Source organism: Balaenoptera borealis, assembly GCF_965194805.1.
Source record: "Balaenoptera borealis genome assembly, chromosome: 3".
NCBI classification, from domain to species: Eukaryota; Metazoa; Chordata; class Mammalia; order Artiodactyla; family Balaenopteridae; genus Balaenoptera; species Balaenoptera borealis.
Window position 1 is genome coordinate 167,812,026 of NC_138866.1, and position 26,229 is coordinate 167,838,254.

General features: G+C 41.4%; 1 long non-coding RNA gene across 1 annotated transcript; it reads left to right on the forward strand.

Annotated features, from left to right (window-relative positions):
- Window positions 1-2,324: 2,324 nt before the first annotated feature.
- LOC309625744 lies at window positions 2,325-9,291 on the forward strand. Its single transcript, XR_014242726.1, has 2 exons — window positions 2,325-4,619; window positions 4,934-9,291. It is a non-coding gene; the product is annotated as an uncharacterized lncRNA (long non-coding RNA).
- Window positions 9,292-26,229: the final 16,938 nt, after the last annotated feature.

Sequence of the window (26,229 nt, forward strand, 5' to 3'; positions counted from 1 at the left end):
GTTTCTGTGTGAATGAGCTAGAAGAGGTGAACAAAAAGCCGTCATTTATGGAGGGAGGTGGCTCTATTCTGGGGGAGTGTTTTCTGAGGCTTTCAGAACAAGTGGAAACACATCACGTAATTTCTGCCAGGGGGCTTTTTCCTCAGGCAGAACCTAGTTTGAGGAGGAGATTTCAGAGAATTATACACTGACATCTCAAAGAACTGGATTCTAAACCTTGCATTAGATATTAGGATCTCAGTTTCCTAATCTGAAAAGGGACAAACTTGGACTAGATCATTCCAGTGAAAATGGGCAAATTTTTCTCTCAGTGATGAGAGTGAAGGAGACATGATTTGGAACTTCCGAGATCTTTCTAAACTCACAAATCCGCAGCGCTGCCATCAAAAACATGCTAAGTAGCAAAGAGCCATTTGCTTAGAAATAGTGAAGGAGGATAGCTGCTGTGCCATTTTTTTGGCTAAGAGACAAGCCTTGAAAGGGAACGATATTTATGAAAAGGAACAACATAATGGGATCTCAGGTTTTATTTCTGCATTGAATATGTTTGTATTATAGCCATTAAAATTAGGTTTCTCCCCAAAGGTGGTTTCCTACAGAAGGCATCTACTCTGAGTGGTGGATAGCATTGAATAACAATGAAGTGATGACATTTTGGCAGTGGTTTCTCTTCAGCTTCTGGTAGGCTAATCTTCAAGTGAGAGCCTCTCCCATCTGCTGTGCTGAGTAGCAGGAACACAGACAAGAAATTAGGAAAAACCTCCCAAGTTAAGCAAAACTATTCTGGGCTCACCTACTCTCTACATCACTAGAGAAAGTGCCGACAGGTTCTCAGAAAGAGGCAGAATGACTGCATCCTCACATGCCTATGCCATCTCAATAGGTATCTCTTCTGCAAAAACATTCCAAGTATCTTAGAAAGCAATGGACTTGGAAATTCTATTTGCTCATTCTTCATTTCGGTGTAATCAGCGCATCCAGATAGGTAAAAATGACACATGTCTGGAGGACTGCATTGCTAACACAACCAGCGCAGCCCAGGCTACTTACTGGTGCTCACAGCTTAGAAGTAGGCGCATTCCTGCCCAGCAGAGCTGTAATCTAAACTGATAAGACAGAACACTGGAGATATGTAAGAAAATCATCTTCAAGGTCCTTCTAGAAAGCTTCCACGTAAGCCGGGATTAATGAATTAAATGGGAAATGAATTAGCAATATGGTTCTTCGCTCTTGCCTTTGAGCTGGTACCACAGTCGTATTCCAGGCTCACCTCTATTAATTTTGCAATTCTTTTCTGCACTCGAAATTTCTGTTTTCCAAATTTTTGACCATTTACATGAGTGCCTCGTCTTTACTTCCAGGCTGGACTACAAAAGTCTTGAGGAAAATTGCTCTCTTCCCCTCCTCTCAATCCTTCAAGCTCGGAGACGGTGCTCTCATGCACACTCAATACACAGTTAATGACTACTCGTCAGCAAAGCCTGCCGTATCCTATTATCTCTCTCTAGCTCAGTGACTCCGAGATGTCAGTCACCTGACTAGGGCCATTCTAATTGAGGTTTCCATTGATCTTCAGTGAAATGAGAAAAATGAAGGCAATGTAGATAGCTTTTCATAAAACTAAATTTATTCTATTTAGAGGACTAGCATATTCTAAAATGATGCCTTGTTCCTACCTTGGTATTGATATGTCCTTTCTTTTATCAAAATAATTGGGATGGTAGACAGTAACTACCTGTTTGTTATTTCATATTCTTTGTCGACAAAATAAAAATCTCAACAACCCTATGCTTTACTCCCATGTCCCTTATCCCTTCTTAAATGTTATTAGTCCAAGAAACTCAAAAGCCTGGGAAGCCTGCTTTAGAGGGCAGGACTCCTGATTTTTGTTTCTTTGTTTAAAACCATGTATGTATCCTATGTAGCTTGGGTTGATTTTTCCAGTAATGGTCCCTCTTGCTGCTGCCAAATTCGTTTTTTCTTAACATTACCTGAGTTCAATGAGTAGAAATTCACTGATATCTACATCTCTGGGTAGACCCTTCTGACAATGGGTCGGGCTGGGCTATGTGATTTGCTTGCACCAGTGGGACAGCAGCAAAGCTGACACAGACATTGGAAAAGTGTTTGCACATTGGGCTTGACCTTTAGCTACCCTTGAAGCCCTGCCTCTGCCAGGCTAATGTGCCCAGGCTAGCCTCATGGATGATGAGAGGCACGTGGCCCAGTGCCCCATATTATCCCAGTCAACACCCAGCCAACCACCAGCCGTGTGAGTGAGGCCATAGGGACGAGCCAGCCTCACTGTCAAGTGAGTACACTGTCAAGTGAGTACAGTCACGTGACAGAGCCCAACAGAGACCATCGGGGCAAGGCAAGAATGGCTCAGCAGAATAATGAGCTAATTAAGGGATTTTTGTTTAAGCCACTCTGTTTTGGGGCAGTTTGTTACACAGCAATAGATAACTGACACAGGGACTCAGTGCCAAGTCTTCAAAACATTGTGAAGAATATCTGAGATTATCTTGGATGTCTAGGATATGACAAAATCCTTTGGCTAAAAGTGAATTTAGACTCAGAGATCTCTCTGCTCTTCAAGAAGTGCATGTCTCTCTCTCTCTCTCTCTCTAAGATCTTCTCCAGAGCAGGAGCCCAGTACAATGCCTGGTTTTTAGGATCAACATCTTTTGAACAAATCCAACGCCTAGGATCAGGGCCAGCCTAGTGGTAGGAATGACCCACAGCCTGTGATTTGGAGGTTGTAGGAAGGGCTGCCTCTCTGGTCACATCTCCTTGATGAACACTTGAAATTTCAGCCTCAGCAATTTGTTCTCTGGGCTGAAACTGTGCTCCCCATGAGGCCTTTAAAAAATTGCAAACATTCCTGGCTTGGTTAGCATACTTCCCCTTCCCAGGAATGCAGTTATCAGATAACTCGGTCACCAAGGGGTCAAAGTCGGGGTGAGAGTAAACAGCAAAAGGGAGAAGCAATGCTGAAAGAGGTGACAAGGCCCCAGTGACCAACGGAGTGCTGAGTCGGCTCTGCCGCGTGGGGAGAGCGCCAGCCAAGAGTGGAATGGCCCCACCAAGGAGAGGAGCAATGGAATCTGCCTGGCTTTGGACTGTTGCCCTGGGAGTGAGTTGGTTGGATGTGAGGACAGATTCATCACCTCTCAGTATTAGCATTTCCCTCGGAAGGCCTCCTCTGCTTCTTTGTACTCTGAGGCAATATTTTTCAGTACCTTTGTGGGGTGCACAGCAGCTCTACTCTTGGTTACACTTTCCATCATCACAGCCCGCATGTCTCTCTCTACTTTTCTTAGACTCTTTGGATATCAAATGGTTTTGCCAACATGCAGAACTCCAGTGGCTAAGGGGGACAGGCCGGTGGGATGCACGGCTGGCTGCTGCCAGATTTCTTCTTTCTGAGCATTATCCGAGTTTAATGAGTTGAAACTCACAAGTATAATTAGCATGAGGCTTAAGATACTACTCTCTGTACATAATTGAATTTAATTTACAGCCTGAACAATTGCATTTACATGTTCAACCAAATGTTTGTCTTTGTTGGTAAAAGTCTCCATCCGTATTTACCTAGGAAACCTTAGCAAGGCCAAGGAGGATTTGTAAAGAGCTAGGGTATTAGGGCTTCTCTTTGCTTGAATTGGAAAGTGTGTTTGTAAAATGCAATCCTTGGAAATTACCTAAAAGACTTTAGGCTTTCTGATGTGAGACACTTATCAGCTTTCTAAATGTATAGCCTTAAGCCTTAAAAGAATGCTACTCTGTTGCTTAATACAGCAACTTGGAAGTCTCCTGGGGTGAAAAGTACTTAGCATAATTAAACTGCTGACTATTCTTGAAGAGGGAAGGTGGGTTTTGCTTTAAGATTACAAGTGGCATTTCCAAGCACTTTGCGTGGAGGCCATCTTGATAGTCTAGGGTATCTTGCAGTCTGCCATCCTTGAATTGCTGGCATAGCAAACTAAAAGTGCTTGTAAGAGTCAGTGTAATTCCATACACATGTTCCCCAGGGTACCCCCAGACATAGATGAAATCATCTCTCCCCTCCCTCCTCCCGTCCCTTCTTTAGTAACCGAAAGCAGAGCGTGAACAAGACAAGTGTTTGCAAAACTGAGTTCTTCTTTCCCAGGCATTTGGAGCGAAGACTCTAAAGACCTATGATCTCATCCTCAAGCCCCCCAGGCAAACATGGAGGATCTGCAAGGCTTGGCCCAGTGCAACTGCTGTCTTTGGACTTCAGCCGAGACTTCTGTACTGTTGGGCTTTCTTTGTGTCACTGTTTCTCACAGTAGAGGAATGTACAGATAGATCCTCTTTCCAGAAAAATAATCCGTAGATTCCAGTGTTGAATTATAATGTTATTTAAATAGTAAAGTACCTAGGCTTCGAAAAAACCTGCAAACAAAATAGAAGCAAACCTATAAAACCAGTGACATTCAGATGAACAACTTTAATTCAAAGAGATGCCTGATCCTGTTTTGCAGGAACTGCATCACCTTTATATCAGTAGGAAGCACAGCTGCCATGTTCTGCTCACACAGCCCTAAGCTCTCAGGAGAGCACATGATGACACAGTCCTTGCCTCACCTTACTGTGTCAAAATCAAAGTGAATTTTTTTTTTTTAAAGTAATACAATTTTTATTTATTTATTTATGGCTGTGTTGGGTCTTCGTTTCTGTGCGAGGGCTTTCTCTAGTTGCGGCAAGTGGGGGCCACTCTTCATCGCGGTGCGCGGGCCTTTCATTATTGCGGCCTCTCTTGTTGCGGAGCACAGGCTCCAGACGCGCAGGCTCAGCAATTGTGGCTCACGGGCCTAGTTGCTCCGCGGCATATGGGATCTTCCCAGACCAGGGCTCGAACCTGTGTCCCCTGCATTGGCAGGCAGATTCTCAACCACTGCGCCACCAGGGAAGCCCCAAAGTGAATTTTTAATTTGGTAGCACTCGGAGCCATTGGTCTTCCATGAACTGAATGTCCATTTATGTCTGAAGTCTGCCTCTGTTCTTTCTGCACTAACCCATGACAATGAATGTCATAATGCTTTAGCAGAGAATGAGAACAGGGGGAGGGAGAAGCTGTTGGTTGCCCAGGCCAACAGACCACTCCCCAGGAAGGTAGCCCTGCCTGAGTGAACACGCTGCGGGCTCCAGGGTCCGGGGGCTCCTTGGCATCTTCAGAAGGGTGAGGGGTTTGGAGGGAGTGATGCCGGACATACCCCCTCTTGGTCAGGGCAGCTGTCATAAGCACACATCTGAAAACAGCCTATTGTCTCGGCAGAGGCCCGTCTATTCCCCGTGACAGCAGAAGGCAGATGACACTATCAGGAACAGCTTCTCTTTGCTGCAGCTGAAAGCTGGTTTACCCCTGAAGACCCTTACAGTAAGTCCCCTACATATGAGTGAGTTCTGTTCCGTAAGTCCAATTTGTTCGTAAGTCCAACAAAGTTAGCCTAGGTACCCAACTAACACAATCGGCTATATAGTACTGTAGTGTAATAGGTTTATAATACTTTTCACACAAATAATACATAACAAACAAACACAAAATATAAAGAAAACTTTTTAATCATACAGTATAGTACCTTGAAAAGTACAGTAGTACAGTACAACAGCTGGCATACAGGGGCTGGCATCGAGTAAACAGGCAAGAAATAAAGATACTGTATACTGTACTCTGTACAGTACTGTACAGTAAAGTACACAAAAGCACAACTACTTGTAGAGGATGCACACACGTGACAATGTACACCAGATACGTGAACTAACTTACGTGATTAGACATGCGAACGCACGTTCATACATTTGAAAGTTCACAACTTGAAGGTTCGTATGTAGGGGACTTACTGTATTGCCTGTGCTCCCCATAAAAAGATGGTGCCCACTGACCCGTGGTCACTCCATGGACCACAGTCTTGGAAGATGGAGTCCTCATCCTTCTGGAAGCCCAATGCCACTTCCGACACTGCGCTGGTCCTCTCTCCTGCAGCTTGGAAGTACTGCCCCATCTATGCCAACACTCATTTGCTCTTTCTGTTGCTGACACTTACTCGCTCCCTGGGCTGACCTCTCAGTCACACACTTGGGAATCTGGTTCTTGGTCCCCATCAACACCTCTAATCCAGTCAGCATGTCTTATTGTTTCATTTGTACTGCTGGTTCGGCAACCAAACCTTGAAGCTCTCAGACTCCCTCAGCGTCAATGGCCTTTTATCACCCCCTCACTTTAGCCCCCTGCTCAGGTGTCTGCTGTACGTGCTTTGCCATCACGCAGAACTCTTCTGCCTCTGAAAGCTTAATTTTCCATGTCTTCATCTCTGGCCATAAACGTCTACCTTAACTCTCACTACTCCTGATCTTTGACCTCATGCATGCAACTCTGATTGCTTTAATTTATTCCATTCTACCACTTTATCATAACTTTCCAACCTTCCAGCCTAGACTACTTGGACCATTGCTTCAAGCACTTGTTTGCCAAAATTCTCAGTTTCTTTGGTCTATTATTCTTCTGTGACACATGCTCCATAAAACTCCAACTCCAAGTTAGCTTAGCTGTTTGACTTCTATGTTTCCTTATATCAAAAACCTCTCAGGCTGGTGATGCTGATTTATAACCTCAGTTAGACTCAAAGCTGCCCAGTAATCTTTATATATCTTTCTTATTCCCCACAGTGCTTATTTCAAACCTCATCTCTTCTCAAATCTTCTACCTCTCTGCATGCCTTCTCATACTTTTAGCAGGGAGCTATATTCCTATTTCACTAAAGTAAATGGAATAATTTTCTAGGACCCCCCACTATTTTCTGCTACCCTACCTAAAACTTAGCTGCATGGGCATCCCATTCTTTACTTTTTGTTTCCTAATTTAATAGAAGAGAAGAATTCACCCAGCTCCTCTTCACTCCCACCATGCTAACCTTAGCCTAGGGCTGATTTCTCCACCACTGCTCTGGATCAGATCTCTTGTTGCCTCTCAAGAGATGTTGTTGTTCTTCAGTTACCCCTTTGTCTTCTACAGCTTCGGCCCCTTCTTTTCTTTCTTTCTTTTTTTTTTTTTAACATCTTTATTGGAGTATAATTGCTTTACAATGTTGTGTTAGTTTCTGCTGTATAACAAAGTGAATCAGCTATATGTATACATATATCACCATATCCCCTCCCTCTTGCGTCTCCCTCCCACCCTCCCTATCTCACCCCTCTAGGTGGTCACAAAACACCAAGCTGATCTCCCTGTGCTATGCAGCTGCTTCCCACTAGCTAGCTATTTTACATTTGGTAGTGTATATATGTCAATGCTACTCTCTCACTTCGTCCCAGCTCACCATTCCCCCTCCCCATGTCCTCAAGTCCATTCTCTACGTCTGCGTCTTTACTCCTGTCCTTCAGCTCCTTCCTTTCTATTGGCCTCCTTCCATTACCATTCAGACACATTCAAGTTTATCCTATATTCAAATAAAAAAATAAACTTCCACTCAATCTCATGTCCCTTTTTACATATCACCCTATCTTTCTCCTCCTGTTCACAATTAGATCCATTGAAAGAGTTGCCCACTCACCTTGTCTTCACTTTATCAATCACCTCCCTTTTACTTCTTACCTCATGTCCTTCTGGCTTCTACACCCATCCTTGTACCAAAACACTCCTTGCACCTGTCTTTCTGTCCCTAAATCCAATGCAGGCTTCATTCCTTATCTTACCATCCTCTTTGCAGCACTGGAGACCACTCTCACCTATTCAACACTCAACCTTAGCTTCTGTGGCTCTGCCCTCTCCTGCTTTTCTTCCTATCCTTCTGGCTGGTGTTTCTCAGTCTAATCTTCACATCTATCTCTTTAGCTTTGGAGGTTCTTGAGATTCTCTCTTGGGCCCTCTTCTTTTCTTACTTTAATATGTTGTACTAGGCAGTCTCAATAACAACCATGGTTTCAAGTTGCTGAAGAGCTTTGGAAGCAGCAAAGATGGTCTTGAATCCCAGCCAAGGGAATGCCATTCAGAGGTGAGTAATTTCAGCTCTGAGAATATTTTCAGACTCTGGGCCCAGACTGAAGGTTATACTTGGAGTGACCCACTCAGAGGCACTCTCTTAAAGGCAAGAGAAACTAGTGAGACTTTTGGTGATTGTGAAAGGCTGAAATGACATATTAGAAATGTAGGAGATCTAAAACTGTGGTCTGTTTTTCTCATAGGACATTTAGTTAGTTCTGGGATAGCATGCAGTGTGGTGAGTTACAACTTCTTAGACATTTCTGCAATTGATAGTTGGGGATCTATGTCCCCTACCCTTGAATCTGGGCAAGCTAAGTGACTGCTTTGACAAATAAAATACTGCAAAAGTGTTGCTGTAACAAATCCTAAATCCAGTCTTTAAGAGATTTGCAGCTTCCATTCCCTGCCTCTTAGAACCCAGACTCTATGCTGTGAGAATATCCAAACAGCTCCATGGAGAGGCCCATGTGGAGAGGAATGTCAGCCAATAGCTCCAGCTAAGCTACCAGCTGACAGATATCACCAACTTACCAGATGTGAGTAAGCCATCATGGAACCAGAATGATTAAAGACACAAACCAATAGATTCACAAAACTCAGAGGGCCATAAGTAGAATAAATACAGAGAAACCACCCCTAGGTACATCACAGTCAAATTTCTGTAAAACAGAAACAGAGGAAAAAATCTTTAGAGTAGCCTGAGGAAAAAACACATTACATTTAAATGAGGGACAATAAAATTGATGGCTGACATTTCAACAAGAATCATGGAAGCAAGAAGACAATAGAATAACATCTGTAAAATGCTAAAGTAAAAGAAAAAAAAAGCTAAAGTTCTATGAGAAAATGGCAGCAAAATGGAGATCAAAATTGAACGCAAAAACAAAGGCATTTTCAGACAAGCAAAAGTTGAGAAAAATTTTCTCCAGACAACTAGAACTGTCAGAAACATTGAAGAAACTTCTTCAAGCTGAAGGAAAATGATTCCAAAAGGAAGCACAAAACTGGAGGAAGAGTAAAGAACAATAATAATATCTGTGAGTTAATGACACATAGATGTAAATTATACTCCATAAATAATGGGTCAGTAAATGGAGATAAAATACCAAATGCTTGCATTGTTTGGGAAGTAATAAAAATACTAATTTAAGGTAGGCTATTGTAAGTTAAGGCTGCAGATTATACAATGATGTACAACTAAATAATTAAGAAAGGAGAGAACATTAGAAATATATTTGATTAATCTGAAAAAAATGAAAGAAGGGAGCAATAAAGGAATGAAACGCCAGAAGGAACAAATTGTGGAGAAGTAGAATTGAGTCACCCCCCCAGAAAACTCACACTTACATCAAGTCATTTAATGAAGCCAGTGAACACTTACAGAGCAATTGTGAAAACTGATAGTCATCTGAATTCACTGGGTGGGGAACAGTAAATGCAACTGGCACTCACTCCTGCTGCACTTTATTAAGTTGCATGCACAGCACCCTGCTATGTCCATTTGGATCTCTCAGACTGGAACTGGCTGCCTGAAATTAGACTTTCCCTAGCATCATATGAAAATCTCATTGTGGAGCTCTTGTCCTATAAATATTTGTCCCCCAGTCTGTGTGCTCTCTCTCTCTTCTCCTCAGTCTTCAAAGATCACTTTTGCTGTTGGGTCTGATCCCTTACCCAGGACTCCCCTTTGCTTTACATATGCCTGCTTGAGTATGAGACTTTTAAATTCCTGTGACTGCTATCTTGTGTATGGTAACTACTGACATTCAACACCTTAAAAAAGGGAGGGAGCAGAATGCCCAGCTGGCAGAGTGGCTTCATAACGCAAATGAAAATAAGTAAATAAACAAATGAATCAACAGGATGATAAACTTAAATCCAATTATATCCGTAATTACATAAAAGCCAAGCAAAGATTGTCAGACAGGATAGGAAAAGCAACTACAAACTCTTCATAATACTTAGGACATAAGACTGAAAAAAAAAAAAAAAAGATGGAAAAAAGATACACCATACAGACACCAACCAAAAGAAAATTAATGTACCTATGTTAATATCATATAAAGAAGGCATAAGACAAGATATTTTGTTAGAGGTGATGATTAAAAAGTCAATTCAAGAGAAAAAGGTATAACAATTCAACTTGGCCCAGGAACAAAATTCAAAACATATAAAGTAACTATTGACAGGATTTTTTTAAAGAAATAGAGACATTCTCAATCTAGTTTAAAAAATAGCCAATGAGGAGACAACGCAGGGTTTTCACAGTTACACTTCTCACAGGGTTGTACGGTTTCTGCCTCCCTTGAGCTAGGCTTGCATTTCTGAGGGTGGGCCGTCCAGAATCTTCCCCCCATCCCAACCTAAAGGAGAAAATCATGCTGATTGCTTCCTCCTTGGCTGTCAAGGTGCCTCTGGGCAATTTTCCATTTTGTGCCCTGAGACTTGATTCATACACACAGGGATGACCCCCTTTGGGATTTCCTCACCAATTTAGCCATTACCATCCATTAATGCCTCCATTTAAATGAGTTTATCAAATTAGTTTTGTCTCCTAATGGGCTGGAATTCCAAGTTGGTCAGCTTTTGCAGAAGAACAGTAGGAACTTAAAAGGATGACACAAGATGATGTTTCTCAGACCAAGGGAGAGACCCATAGCACAGGTGTCCAATGGTTTTCCAGTGACTGTGTGTAAGACAACACTCAGCCGCCGAGTATGGAAGCTGGTCTCTTTAAGTCTCTTTCAATCCTTTTCATTAATCAAAGAGAATTTCTCTTTTTAGTTCTGGAGAGTCCTTGGCATTTCTGTCACCCTCATGAATCTTCCACTGAAGCCAAGAAAGTTGTCTTAGGGTCTGGGCAGTATTATCAATATTCCTTCATTTTTTATACTCGTTATTGTTGTCACCATGGATTAGTGGTCAGTGGTACTAGTTTTTCATTTATTCATTTAGCCAAAGTAGGATAGCCACTTTGTGCCAGGCATGTCATTCTAAGGAGTTTGAATTTTCTCCTTGAAGGGGTTGAGGAACCACAGTGAGATTTTAAACAGAGGAATCGTTTGACCAGCTGTCCTCTTCGAAAAATGACACTAGCTGCTTCTCTCTGAACTTTTCATTTAAAAAGAAAAAACAACAAATCTATCAAAGTGCTCTGAAATTGGTGAGAACCAAAAAAAACCAAAAACTCTCTTTTCTCACCCTTCTGCTACCATCCAGTAAAGCACAGTTGGCCATCCTCTACTTTCTGCTCTTAAAGAGTGTGCCAAGAAAGATGGTCCAGACAATGAAAAGTCATAGTTGCTTGCCTGCACCTTCAGGCACCTGATTACTCTCTATCTGCAGCCTTTGGGAAGCCGACTCAGCTTCTCCATCTCCTTGGAGGCTGACGTAATCCTCTGAGGTCTACCTCCTCTCGTTTTGTAAGTGAGGAAACAGACCGCCCCAAGGTGGTAGAGTCCAGGCTCAAGCGGATATATTCTCATTTTGGTTGCTCCTTCCAAAACACCACAGGGCCACTGAAGAGAAACGAACTGTTGTCCACCTGGGACTGAGCTTTATGGCTTCTTTCCACAGTGTTGCATGACCAGGATCTCATCCCCTTTGGGGACGTCACCTACTGGCTTCCCTTAATGACTGCACTTTATCTTTCCACTCCTCATCCACGTTAAAGAATAACTTTCATTTCACTTTTACCCTTCAAGTGAGTCTTGACAGCGATTTTTCCTACCCCTTTCCAGTAGGGTTCAGTGGTAATGTCAAAACCTGGCTGTAATAGACCTACTTTGGTTAGGCAGTGCTTTTCTCTCAGCATCTTTAGACTTCATTACAGACCTGGCATTGTAGGGTGGATGCTCTTTGCTAATATGTTTTCCCCTTTCATTTCCGCTCCTCTGAGAAACAGATTATCACTAAACTAAATGCTGTGAGCAAAACTTAATTCATTCCGCGAATTCACATCTTTAAAACAAGCAATGATGGGAGAGCTATTTAAAATGAAATAAGAGCTGAATCTTACACAGTGAAGAAGAAGAAGAAGAAGAAGAGGAAGAGGAAGAGGAAGGAGAAGGAGGAGGAGAAGAAGAAGAAGAAGAGGAAGGAGAAATGGGCTGACATTCCTCTCTCAGTGTGAAGGGATGAAGATGGATTTGATTATCTCACCTGGCTGGTGTTATTTCATTTATTCTTGCTCCCTATCGTTTTCTTTTTTTTAAATAGCCAATATGATACCATAAGGTCTGATGTTATCATCTTGATTTCTCCCTTTAGGAAAGTTGAAGAGCCCCAGGTTAAAAAGTCAAAATCACAGTTCAAAATGTTCATATGAGGCTTTAGTCACTGTGCTCAGTCATGTACGAATGCCAACAAAAACTGGAGACTCAGGACTGAATAGCTTACACTTTTTTTGAATAAAGTAAATGGGTTCCTAGTGTGATCTGGATGTGAAAAGAAGACGTGGTTATTGAACGTATCGGTGCAACATCGCGGAATGTAATCTCAGATCCATCCTCCTGTCCAGGCTAGCCGTGTTCACACAAAAGTGGGGAGTTTGGGCCCACGGCAGTTTCTTTTACTGATTAAAATATACACATGCACTGACACAAAGCAGTAGTTTCTGCTTCTTCCCCTTTATTCTAAGATGATGGCTAGCATCAGTTTAATATTTGCGGTTTTCTCCTCTCCTCTGACCTGGCTGGGAGCAGGGGAAGGAACTTTCCATAATTCTTTCTCTTAATTACCAAACACCTGAAAATTCTCCTGTGATAAAGACCCAGACAGCAGCCTTGAGCATGAACTATATTAAGGGAAAACTTGAAGGAGAAAGGAGTGAATAATATAATGCAAAGAGGAACCAATCCAGGGAACTAGAAATTATTATTCCAAACCCTGGGAGCCGAACAGTAAGGTGATGCAGGAAAACGAAGGCAGGTGGCATGTGCCTTGTGGCTGCCTGACAGGCAAGGAGAGCGGGGAAAGAGGGCGTGGCCAGCGTGGAGGAGCGCACACCTCTGCGGGGAGGAGGCCCCGAGTGCTTGGTCCAGCTCTTGGTCACTTCCGCTGTGTAGGAGACTCTTGGCTGCTGCTTTTGTTCAGGAGCTATAAGCCAGAGAAAAACTAAGGAGCAGAAAGTGAAGATATATCAGCCTCTGATAGGACCAGGGAGGCAGTGATGGGCATCTCACCCTGATCCTGGCTCCAGAGATCTAAGAACAGCCACGAAACAGGATGGTGTTCTTGAGGGCTAAACCCCGTGCCGCCTGGCTGAGACACATGTCAAAAGGCTGGCCAATGACAACGTATGATTAGTAGTTGCAAACAGGATACCCCCCCCCCCAATCCCAGCTGTCCCAGGGCTCTCCACACCATCAGGAAGATTCAGAGGGAGGCAGATAATCTCTCCTCTCTTTGGAAACATCGGAAGAAAATCTAAGAAATTACTTCCAATCTGATCCTTACCACTGAATGCCCCACTGATGTGGATAAGCGAGGGACAAATACATTAGCCCCCTTGTAAAATGGCTTTTGGAGAAGTCAGATCGGATCCACTGAGCCCGATGATCATTACAACCTGTAATCAGTGAAACCACACTTCACAGTTAATGGGACACTTGCTTATCCTCATCCAGCTCAGGGGAGCCGTGTGTGGACATGGTGTGGAAGGAAGAAAAACATTCTAGGCTGCAAAAATGCTCCGTCTCATTCTGTGCAGGCTTGAGGTCAGTTGGATTTTATTTCTCGGGCGTTGTTCATACTGGTGGTCCTACTAGCTGGGGTGAGCCAACTGAGCTGGTTTGTGGAATGTGGGCTGCAGCTTTTGGCTTCCAGCTCAAGTCAGAGCCCTGGGATCTGGCCACTGCTGAGAGCAGGTCTCCCTGAGGCTTTGTTACCAAGGTGAACACAGGTAAGCAACATGAACCAATAAAATGCAGATGAGGGCAGTGGTCATCATCCGATTACCCTCCAGAGTCAATTTACAGCAAATTCAATGCTACTAAATCCCAATGCTGAACATCTAAGGAACCCCATGGGCTCTGTCCAGAAGGAAGATAGGATGATTTAGTAACCTGCTGGAGGCCAGAAAGGAATTTGTCTTTATGAGAATAGGCTACACAGTTTAAGGTCTCTCAACATGGGCTTCTTAAGGACATAGCATTATTTCTCTCTGAATCTTTTCTAAATTACAAAAATTTTCAACTAGAACAAAAGGAACTTTTCCTGTTTTTCAGTAGAATTCCCTTGCTTTTGATTTCTAAATGTTGGCATCTGGGATAAAAATCAGAGCATCCCCAGTACAACGGGCAGCAGAGCAGGCTTACCACCCTGTGGGCGAGCAGGAATGGATGCCCACTTCCTGCTCTGGCTGAGTCGCCTTGAGAAAGTGCACCTCAATAAACACTTTGGATAATAGCAGGTCCTACCTCTGAGGGTGCCTCTCAGGGAAAAGGCCCCCACCAGTGTCCGCAGTGGCCATCAGTGCCCTTCGACAGCTCTAATCATTAGGAAACTTTTCTTTTTATTAAGCCCTCATCAGCTTTACTATGCCTCCCACCTCTTCACAAAGGAAACATGAATTTTAAAATGTCTTTGCCCTGGAGCAAAAAGCACATGGATATAAATACTGTATTTGCCAAATTCAGATAAAAGGTTGATGTGTATTCTTGAGTGGCAGTAGGAGCCAGTGTGTCCCATATATGCAAACTCAAATGAACACAGCTGGAGTCAACTTCAGCATTCTATTAAGGGGAACCACATGAAATTGCTAATTTTGTAGGTAGCAGATGAACAATTGGCATCTTTGTACAGTTCAGCCTATAACATGATGGTTAAGAATGCAGACTTTGGGGGCTTCCCTGGTGGCGCAGTGGTTAGGAATCCGCCTGCCAATGCAGGGGACATGGGTACGAGCCCTGGTCCAGGAAGATCCCACATGCCGTGGAGCAACTAAGCCTGTGAGCCACAACTACTGAGCCCAAGTGCCACAACTACTGAAGCCCATGCGCCTAGAGCCCGTGCTCCGCAACAGGAGAAGCCACCGCAGTGAGAAGCCTGCGCACCACAAGGAAGAGTAGCGCCCGCTCGCCACAACAAGAGAAAGCCTGCAGCGCAACAACGAAGACCCAACACAGCCAAAAATAAATAAATTAATTTATTAAAAAAAAAAAAAAGGAATGCGGACTTTGGAGGGCTTCATTGTAAATTTTTGACATTATCTCCAAATAAAGGTAAACATGCAGTCACACAGACACACTGACAATATTTACAAACTACTATTAATTCATAGTAAGTTATTAATTCTTAACATTGTATTTATTATAATATTTAGAGACTTGTTTTGGCATATCTTCATTTTTAATTTTTAAAAAATTAAAAAAAATTTTTTTATGGTTTTTTTTTTTTTTTTTTGGCCATGCCATGCGGCTTTTGGGGTTTTAGTTCCCTGACCAGGGATCGAACCCAGGCCCTTGGCAGTGAGAATGTGGAGAGTCCTAACCACAGGACTGCCAGGGAATTCCCTTCATTTTTTAATATACTTGAACCTCATAAAAACATACAATTGGCTTGATTTCCTTAATCTCTGAGAGGCTGCAGAGAAGGTAACAGCTAAAAACCATTAACCCCTGTATATTTCTCATGTGAAAATACAAAAGGAGAATATTGCTCAAAGGATAAAGCTAGCAGAGTCCTCCCTTGTTAGAGCCCTTGAGTTCTACCCGCAGGTCCCCTGTATCTCCAGCTCAATGATATGCTCAAATGTTTGGGAGGGGGGTTGGTGGCACCATGGAATAGTGTATATCACTGCCCATGCCAAGAAATGCAACCCTGAGCTCATTGCCAATGCTTGTTAAATGCCCTATTGAGAGAAATAACATTTAGGAAAAAAAAATAATTGAAGATTACAATACTCCACATCCTCAGATGATCTGAAATCTCACCATGAATTAATACAGTTCAGTAAAGAACTGCTTATTTACAATATTTTAATGACTATTTTCCCAAACTGCTTCACAGAATTGCCTGTATAATGGGTCAATATGATAGACAGTGCACTGTTGCAAAGTCACTGTTGAATCTATTATAATAATATTGTTCTGATTTCAAATGGTGTTCGCTTTATGTATAGAGGAATTCCTATTTGGTCTTGAAACCAAGACCAGTACATTTTGTAAATGACTAGACTACCATTTTCAGGATGGCAATTAGAAATCTTAGAACCAAATTCATGGTCCTTTAAGTAAGCGTCAGTTTTTCTTAATCTTATTCCAAGTGCACTTTATGTACCTGCCATTATTTTGTTTTCTCTTAATTTTAAAAATCAGCCTTATTGAGCTATGATTTAAATGCAATGAAATTCACCAATTTTAAGTGTAAAATTCAATGAATTTTGACAAACGTTGTAGAGTTCTGTAACTACCACCACCCTGGTGGAATATAGAGCAATCCCATCACCCAAATAAAGTTCCCCAGTGCTCATTTTCTATCAATCTCCATTTCCCATCTCCAGGTTTTGGAAGCTACGGATCTGCCACTATAGTTCTGCCTTTTCTAGAATTTCATATAAATAGAATCATACAGTCTTTTATCTGGTCTTTTGCATTTAGCATAGTCCTTTTGAGATTTATCTGTGTTGTTGCGTTTATCAACAGATCATTCCTTTCTATTGCTAAATAGTAATTTCATTGTGTGAATATACGGATATGCTAAGATACAGATTGATTCCAATTTGGAGCTATTATAAATAAAGCAGTGACGAACTTTAGAAGTATTTGTGTGAACATATATTTTTCATTATTTTGGGTAAGTATGTAGGAATGGAATTATTGGATCATATGTTAAGTCCATGTTTAACTGTATAAGAAACTGCCAAGGTGGTTCCCAAATTGGTTGTACCATTTTGCATTTCACCAGCAATATATGAGCATTCCAGTGTTTGCATATCCTTAGCAACACATGGCATTGTCAGTCTTTTTCATTTTATATATTCTAGTGCATATGTAGTGGTATATTATTGTGGTTTTAATTTGCATTTTCCAATGGTTATTGATGTTAAGCATATCTTTATGTTATTTGTCATTCATATATATATATATCTTCTTTTGGGAAGTGTGTGGTCAAAACTTTTGTCCCTCCTACCTTTTTAAAATTGAGTTGTTTGTCTTATTATTGAGTTGTAAGAGCTCTTTATATGCTCTGCATATATTCTGGATACAGATCTTCCTTGACTTACCGTGGGGTTTTGTCCCAATAAACCCACTGTTAAGTTGAAAATATTGTAAGTCGAACCAATATAAGTTTGGGGCCATCTGTATATTTGTGCAAATATTTTCCTCCAGTCTGTTTCTTGCTTTTCATTTTCTTAACAATGCTTTTCAAAAGCAAAAGTTTCTAATTTTGATAGTCTAATTTATAAAATTTTTATTTTATAGTTCTTGATTTTCATGTCCTAAGAAATCTTTGCCTAAACCAAGGTTAAAAATATTGTCTTATATTTTCTTCTAGAAGTTTTGGTTTTTGACTTTACTTTTACATCTATGATCTATTTCAAGTAAATTTTGGTAAGTGGTGTGAGGTAAGGGTCCAAGTTCATTTTTTGCACATCAACATTCAATTTTTCCAGCATCATTTATTGAAAGGAATAGCAGTTCTTCATTATCTTTGCACCTTAAAAAAAACCCAATAGACCATATGTGCATGTATTTATTTCTGGACTCCGTGCTGTTTCATTGATTTAGATGTATATGTGATTGCTGCAGCTTTATAGTAAGTCTTGAAATTAGGTGATATGTGTCTTCCAATTTTGTTATTTTTTTTCTCCAAATTATTTTAGGTATTCCTTTACATTTCCATGTACATTTCAGAACCAGCTCATGGGTTTGTGCAAAAAAAATAAAATACTGATGGGATTTTGATTGAAATTACGTTGAATCCATATGGCAGACATGAAACTGTGCCTTATAGACCTTCTGCTACACGGAGGTTAATTGATCCAGGGCCCCAGATGCTTCCCTTTGAAATCCACTGCTTCCTTTGGGGCAATATCACACCTGCCATGGGCTGCTCCCCAGTCAAGGACTGAGTGCTATGGGGACACAAAAATGACTCATTTCTGGGGACATAGAACTCCTCTTTTGGCCAATTTAAGCTCAAGGAATCCTTGCCATCTTTGTTGAGGCTTCCTTAGACTGCATGACAGCCTACCCTCCCGCTTTCCCTCACTGGGGCTCACACTTGCCTCATACTCTGTCCTCTCTCCCAGCCTTTTCTGGCTCTCTCCCTAATCATTTTCTCACAGGCATCTTCCTTAATAAAATTCTTGCATGTTTTTCCATAACCCTGCCTTTATGTCTGCTTCTCAGAGGGTCTGGATTAACACAAATAGTACCAAGAGTGGTTTGGGCAAACAGGCAGCAAGATGGGGCAAAGAATGAGTTTACCTATGTCTTGGCAGGTAGAGAGCCCATGTATGGTCCCTGGCACAAGATGCAGTCCAACTGCTAAATAGTTCACTGGCAGTGACCCTTGAAATTGTCCCTGTGGATGCAAAGCTGTGGTGGGTGTGATGATACTGCATTTGGAAATACGAAGAGAGCAGTGTCTGCAGTGTGGGCCGCCCCACATTTCACACCTAGGGAAACTGCTCCAGCCCATGAAATGGGTGACAAAGAAGGCTGCCAGCTTTGAAGAGCACCCAGAGCGGGTAAGAACACTGCATCAGGCCCAGGGCACGATGCCCTCCGCCCAGCCATTGGGATCATCCAATCAAGCAGATCCTCTGCTTTAGGAAGTGTCAGTGGGCAAAAGGTGTTGCAGTGTAGAGCTTATGCTAAGCTCCAGTAGGAGGGTCACAACACAGGCCAGTGTGAATCTGGAGTCAAGCCAGGCCATCCTTAGCAGAGAAGGAAACAGAACCTAGTATGTCACTGGCCCTGTGAGAGCTAGAATGCTGAACTATGAAGCACCAAGTGACCATGAATCCAGAACGTCCCATTATGAGCTGGGTTCTCTCAGACCATCCAAGTCCTAAAGTCAACGGGCCCAGAAAGTCCACCACAAGATGGAAGTGGGGCATCCAAGATCAAGTCCAAACAGGACCAGAGAGCACATGTCAGTTGCATGAGCAGGTAACCCCAAACCCCTGTCACCCACTGGGATTGTACCAGTGTACCTACTCCATACCTAAGGAGGAGGAAAGATTCAAGGTTTGTTTGCAGATAGGTTGGCTCCGTATGCGGGTACAAGTCAACAATGGGCAGGGGCTGCATTACGGCCGCTTTCATGGGTGACCAAAAAGCAGGAGAAAGGGAAAATTTCCCCAGTGGGCAGCGCATTGAACCTGACGTTGCCTGATGTGAGAATACAGACTACTGGGCAGTGGCCAGGAGGGAAAAGGACGGGAAGACTGGGGCAAGGATTTCTGGGATAGAGACATGTGGATGGACAATAAACCAAGTCAGCACAGAGGGTACAGATGTTCGCATCACACTTTAATGCCCACCACAGAGCATCCACAGAAGGGGCCCCGAACAACTAAGCAGACAAAATGACTTGACCAGTTGATATTCGTCAGCTTCATCATCAGCCAGCCAGAGCTCACAGGACAGGCCCAGGAACAGAATGGCTATGGTGGCAGAGACAGGCTACAGACAAGTCCAGCAGTGTGAACTTCCTCTTCCCAAGGCCTATCTCACTACTGCTGGCTTTGAATGTCCAACTTGTCTGCAACAGACCCCAGTGCTGAGCCCCAGTGTGGCACTGAGGAACCAACAGGTCCTATAGTTTCCATATTGGGGGGCCCAGAGGTTTGTCATCGTAATAGATACCTGCTCTAGGGATGGATTTTCCCAGGAGCCTCAGCTGTTTAAGAAGCTCTTGAAGGTTCATGAATTTATTTACAAAACAAAAATAGACTCACAGACATAGAAAACAAACTTATGGTTACCAAAGGGGAAAGTGGTGGGGGGAGGGATAAATTAGGAGTTTGGGGTTAACAGATACACACTACTATATATAAAATAAGTAAATAGCAAGGACCTACTATATAGCACAGGGAACTATATTATTATCTTGTAATAACCTATAATGGAAAAGAATCTGAAAAGTTTTATATGTATATATATATAATACTATACATTTATATATATATATATAAATAACTGAATCACTTTGCTGTACACCTGAAACTAACACAACATTGTAAATCAACTATACGTCAATAAATATATATTTATAAACATAAATAATTAAAAAAAGAGTTGATAAGAAATGTTGGTTGTGTGGCAGTAGGGAGAGATGATAGGATTCAAGTTTAAATAAATACCTAAAAGGTCAACAGTATATTAAGATAAAGGCTAACTTTCTTTTAAGGATCCTCAGGCCCACCTTTCTACATTTTAATAGCCAATAGTTTTCCCTGATTATCTTCTGAGTCAGTGAATCTTTTGATAAAATTGCAAACAGTGTTTCAGGGTTCCACAGTCACAAAGAAAGCAGGGCAACTATCTAGTGGCAATGTGCCCAGAAAGGGTGTTCCTTTTGGCAGAAGGAACCAGAGCAATTTCCAAAGTAGTATTTATTCTTTTTAAAATTATGCACACAATCAAGGTCTGGGTGAACTGACTTCTCTCATCCATGAGCTAATGTGTAGGTAGGCTTATAATTTGGAGCCCTCACTCAGGAAATCCTGAAATGAAGTTTCTTTCAGAAGTGTTGACTCATCGCCTCGGCATTTTCTCAATATATCCATTTAAAACACCAATTACTAATTCTAAATTGCCTTCTAAATTCTACAGGTGGTTTTCAGATGAAATGTGGCTTGGCTAATTCTGGTGAGTGTTGTTTAGAATTTGGTTTTGCACTGAAAATAGCTTTGATTTTTGCTTTTGATAAAAAATAAATGGAAACTACTAGAAAAGGTCCAACCAACTGAATATTTCCTGGATCTACCACTGTGACTCCAGCACAATCAACACGAGTCCATGAGGTTTACATTCAAAGATGGCATTCATCCATGCACACTTTTCACGTCTGTAGAAAGCAACTCCTTGGCACAGGATAGTTTATGGAAAAACCATTGCTTTTAACCATCTATGTACAATTCCCAGGAAACATGCATGAGATGTCAAACATTAATATAACTCAGTGTCAAACATTAATTTGTACTACTGAGTGTCAAACATTAATTTTAATTTAAAACTAATGATTTCAAACCTTCAACAAAAGCAGATACCTCTCACAGAGAGCCATGAATATGATGGATTTTTAAGTGATTTTTTATGTTGGATGCATGCAGAAAGCATCCATTCTGAAGCAGAATTTCTAAGTTGAGAAAAAGGAGAACAAAGGTAAAGATAAGAATTTGGTTTCTCACCTCATCAGTTGTGTGTGACCACAGTTTGGAAACTGGGGATAAACACAGTGAAAGGGAGGGCAGGGCGCAGGAAAGGATATTGGCAGAAGGAAGGCCTTCTTTTCTGTAAAGTTTGCTTCTAAAAGCGCATCAGCCTCCCTGGGTTGGCCAATGGGATGCTTATTCTTCAATAACAATAACATGAAGTTGCTTAAAAACAAAAATATTTACAGCCCCTAAAGTACTGAACACAGCTATTCACTTTACATGTACATTTGTTTACAGCCCTCAGTGTTCAAGCTATAAAAGAACATAGGACCACAAATTGTTACTGAACATAAGTTGTTGGGCCTGACACACAGTAAGGCCAAAAAATACTGAAACGTCCAAATCTGGAACAGAGAAAGCTTTATTGCAAGGCCATGCAAGAAGAACGGGTGGTTCATACACCTCAAAACCCCAAACTCCCCGAAAGTTTTCAGCAAAGCATTTTTAAAGGCCAGGTGAGGGAGGGGCGTTGTTGGTTGTTGCAGACTTCTTGGTGTTGGAATCCTTCGTTCTTGCAGCTGTATGCGTAGGTCAGGTCATGATGTCCTGTAAACCTCCGACAAGACCAATGTTATTCTCTGTTCTGCAATGTTTTATCTCTATATGAATGGAAAAGTGTCATACCCTTAAAGGTCAGAGCCTTGAGAATGGGCTAGCCTGTACATTTCAGGCTATAGGCAACATTTCTAACTGGAAGAAAAAGCAATAGAATACAAAGGTTAAAATAAAAGAAACAGATCTAATATGGAGTTAGATTTGTTCTTCCCTATGACAAAATCTCATGGAAAACTCAATCTCATACGGTATTAGGGAAAGAAGGCAGTGGATGGAAATGACCAAGTTACAGACTCTTGAGGGATTCTTCCATTTGGAAGTTGAAAGAGGAACTTAAGTTTCAACTTTGGGGTAAGGCTTATGAATTTTAATGTCTATTCCTAATCCTAGGTTCTATGAAGTCATAAAAATGTTACATATGGCCAAATTTTTGTCATACTCTTTGCTGCCACATCCCTTTATGCCACCCTCACATTTTCACGGGGGAAAAAAAAGTTTTATCAAAGACTTACATGGCTTTATTTTCTTCATGAACATTTAGTACATGCAAATTATTTGACATTGACTAGTTTGGAGTTCTTCAGCCAGGACTGTATTTTCCAAACCTGAAGAATTGAATCGAGACACGTGTTTCACATGGCGGTATCAACAGGAGAGCATATTTGAAATTTCAACATACGGCTAAGAAAAGGCTCTACTCTCTTCCTCTGTCCTAAATCCCTCCTTTTATTGCTCTTCTTATCTTCTCCTCCTTCTATCCCTATTTCCATACTCCTCCTCCAGTTTCTTCTGATTCCCAATCAAACACACGCACACACACCCCACCCCACCCTACATTTTTATCTCTTTTCTTTCCTTTCGAATTTTGCTTATTTCTCTATTCTTCCTCCCTTTTATTTCTTCTCCTTCTGTTCATCTTTTTAAGACTGAGGTATTAGAACGGGGCTCTGAGGACTCATTAAGGATGGAAAGTATAGATCAGCTTTTGTTGTCCTCCAAATTGGAGGACATTTCTAATGCTTCCCTTGGGGAAGAAAGGAAACTGAAAAGTCAACAATGTTAGTGAATTCTTAGTTTCCAGGAATTAAATTAAAAACTAATTCTTGATATTTAAGATCTTAGAGACTAAGCCTCAGGACATAACACCAATGGTCACAGAATTTCAATAGATTTATATATTAGTAAGTTTTATTCACAGTTGCCATTCTGGATAGTATAACAGGAAGAAAGTTAGTTATTTTTTTAAGTAAAAATTTTATTAAAATATCCTATACATACAGAAAAGTGCATGAATCATAACTACACAGCAGATTGAATTTTCACAGTTAACCATCCTTATCACCAGATCAGGAAAAATAGGACATTACCAGACCCCTAAAACTCCCTGAACTGGCCCCTTCCCAGTCATTAAGTCCCATCAAAACTATCTATTCTGGGCTTCCCTGGTGGCGCAGTGGTTAAGAATCTGCCTGCCAATGCAGGGGACACGGGTTCAAGCCCTGGTCTGGGAAGATCCCACATGCCGCGGAACAGCTGGGCCTGTGAGCCACAATTACTGAGCCTGCACGTCTGGAGCCTGTGCTCCGCAACAAGAGAGGCCGCGATAGTGAGAGGCCCGCGCACCGCGATGAAGAGTGGCCCCTGCTTGCCACAACTAGAGAAAGCCCTTGCACAGAAACGAAGACCCAACACAGCCATAAATAAATAAATAAATAAATAAATATTAAAAAAATAAACTATCTATTCTCCGAAATCCCTTCACCATGGATTAGTTTGATCAGTTTCTGAGTTTTATATAAGTAAAATTGCACAGTAAATATATATTTCTGATCATTTCTTTTGCCTAACATTATTTCATGACATTTGTTTCTATTGCTACAGTATAGCCATGGTCTATCTCCTCACCACTTTATTGTAATTAATTGTATGCTCCTATTTATACATTCTATTGTTGATAAATATTGATTGGTTTCCAGTTTTCTGGCTATTATAAATAAAGCTGCTCTGAATGTTCTCATATATGTCTTTTGGTGTACACATATATGCCTAACAAAATTGCTAGGCATTTACCTAGGAATGGAGATGCTGGGTTATAGAATATGTGTAGTGTAGTTTTAATAAATACTGCCAGACAGGTTTTTAAGGTGGTTGGACAGATTTATACTCTGGCCAGAAATGTATGAGAATTCCAATTGTTCCACATTCTTGCCAATAGTTGGGGTATTCTGTCTTTTTATCATTAGCTATTCTGTCAGTTGTGTAGAAGTATTTCATCGTGGTTTTAATTTTTATTTCCCTCCTGACTAATGGGCATGTTTTCCTATGTTTATTGATGATTTCAGTATTTTCTTTTGTAAAGTGCTGTTCAATTCTTTGTCCATTTCTCTATTGTGCTGTTTGTCTCTCTTGTTGATTTGTAAGGTGTGGTAGGCAGCTCTAAAATGGCCTGCAAAGGTTCTCACCTCCCGTATTCATGTCCCTTGAGTGTGGACTGAGTCTAGTGACTACATAGCAAAAGTAATGAGGGAAGAAGTAAACAGGCAAGAACAAATCTGACTCCATAGCCAATGTTTTCTTTTACTTTAACCTTTGTATTCTATTGCTTTTGCTACAAGTTAATCACTAAAGAGATGTTGCCTATAGCTTAAAGTATACATAATGTCCCATCTCTGGGAACCCTGACCCCTATGCCTGAGTGTTAAGCTAAAATACCTTTGTTTAAGCTCACAGGAAATATCCTGGCCAAGCCCACCTATGAAATGTCTGCAGGAAGAAATTAACACATCCCCTCCCTCAGGAGTCTGGCCAGAACCAGGATAAGTTCCAACAACTTATCGCCTTTTTTACTTTACCTCCTCACCTCCCCTTCTTTGTTCTATAAAAGAAACTAGCATCCAAACCTGGGCAAGATGATTCTTTAGGACACTAGCCCACCATCTTCTTTGTCTGCTGGCTTTCCAAATAAAGTTGCTACTCTTTGCCCCAACAACTCATCTCTCAGTGTATTGGCCAGTTGTGCAGCAAGCAGTAAGCGCTTGGACTCGGTAACAAGATATCACCTCTGACATTAGGTTATAAAATGATGGTGACTTATGTCTTGCTGGTTCTCTCTCTCTCTGTCTCTGTCTCCCTCTATCTCTCCCTCTTTCTCTATCTCTTTCTCTATCTTTCTTTGTCTCTCAGAGTCTTTGCTTGGGGGAAGCCAGCTGCCATGTCGTGAGCTGCCCCATGTGATGCCTGCTACCTCCACGTGAGTGAATTTGCAAACAGACTGTCCCCTAGTCCTGCCTTGGGGTGGCCCAGCATTAGCTGACAGCTCCACTGCAATCCCGTGAGAGACCCTGAGCCAGAGGCACTCAGCTAAACCACGTTTGGACTCCTGACCCACAGAAACTGTGGGAATCATGCATGTTTGTTGTTTTAAGCCACTAACCTTTGGGGTAATTTGTTTTGCAGCAATAGATAAATAATATAAGGTGTTCTTTGTATATTCTGGATATGAGTCCTTTGCCATTTATATGTATTGCAAATACCTTCTCCCACTCTTGGCTTTCCTTTTCATTATTAATTCATTTGATAAGCATAAGTTCTTAATTTTTCATGTATTTCAGTTTATTCTACTTATCTTTTATGATGAATGCTGATGTGTTTTATTTAAGAAATTTTAAGAAATCTTTGCTTATCCAAAAATCAAGAATATCACCTTCAATTGCTGCATTTTCAAAAGAAAAAATTATTCATCTGAACAGAACGTTTCCAAATAATCATATTATAATATATAATATTTATTGCACAATTACTAAGGGAAAAGCTCCATGCCAGTTGCTTTAGGTACATAATATAATTCAAACTCACAAGCTACTATGTAGCAGAGGTAGGATCTGAAACCAGAACTGTATGATCCTTTCAAAGACTTCACCATTTACTTACTTATTGCTTTCTTGACACAACCTTGTCATTTTAGGGTTCTAGCTTGCCTAAAGTATTTTCTCTCTCAGTGAGGCAGGGTACGGGGTGGGGGGAAAGGGTTAGTTTGAAACTAATCAATGAATTAAAACACATTGATCTTCCTTTTTGTTCCTTTTGGTTTCTGTGTAGTAATTTCAAAGTAGTGTCAAAGTTACAGTTAATAGAAGGTACACCCAGCTTCAGATGTTCTGTCTTCTAGTCCAGAGGTGAAACTTTTGTAGTCTTGTGAGCTTGGGCAATCCATTTCACCTCTTTGAGTGTATTTTGGTGTTTCTGAAGCAGACACTTTTCCTTCCCTGAGTAC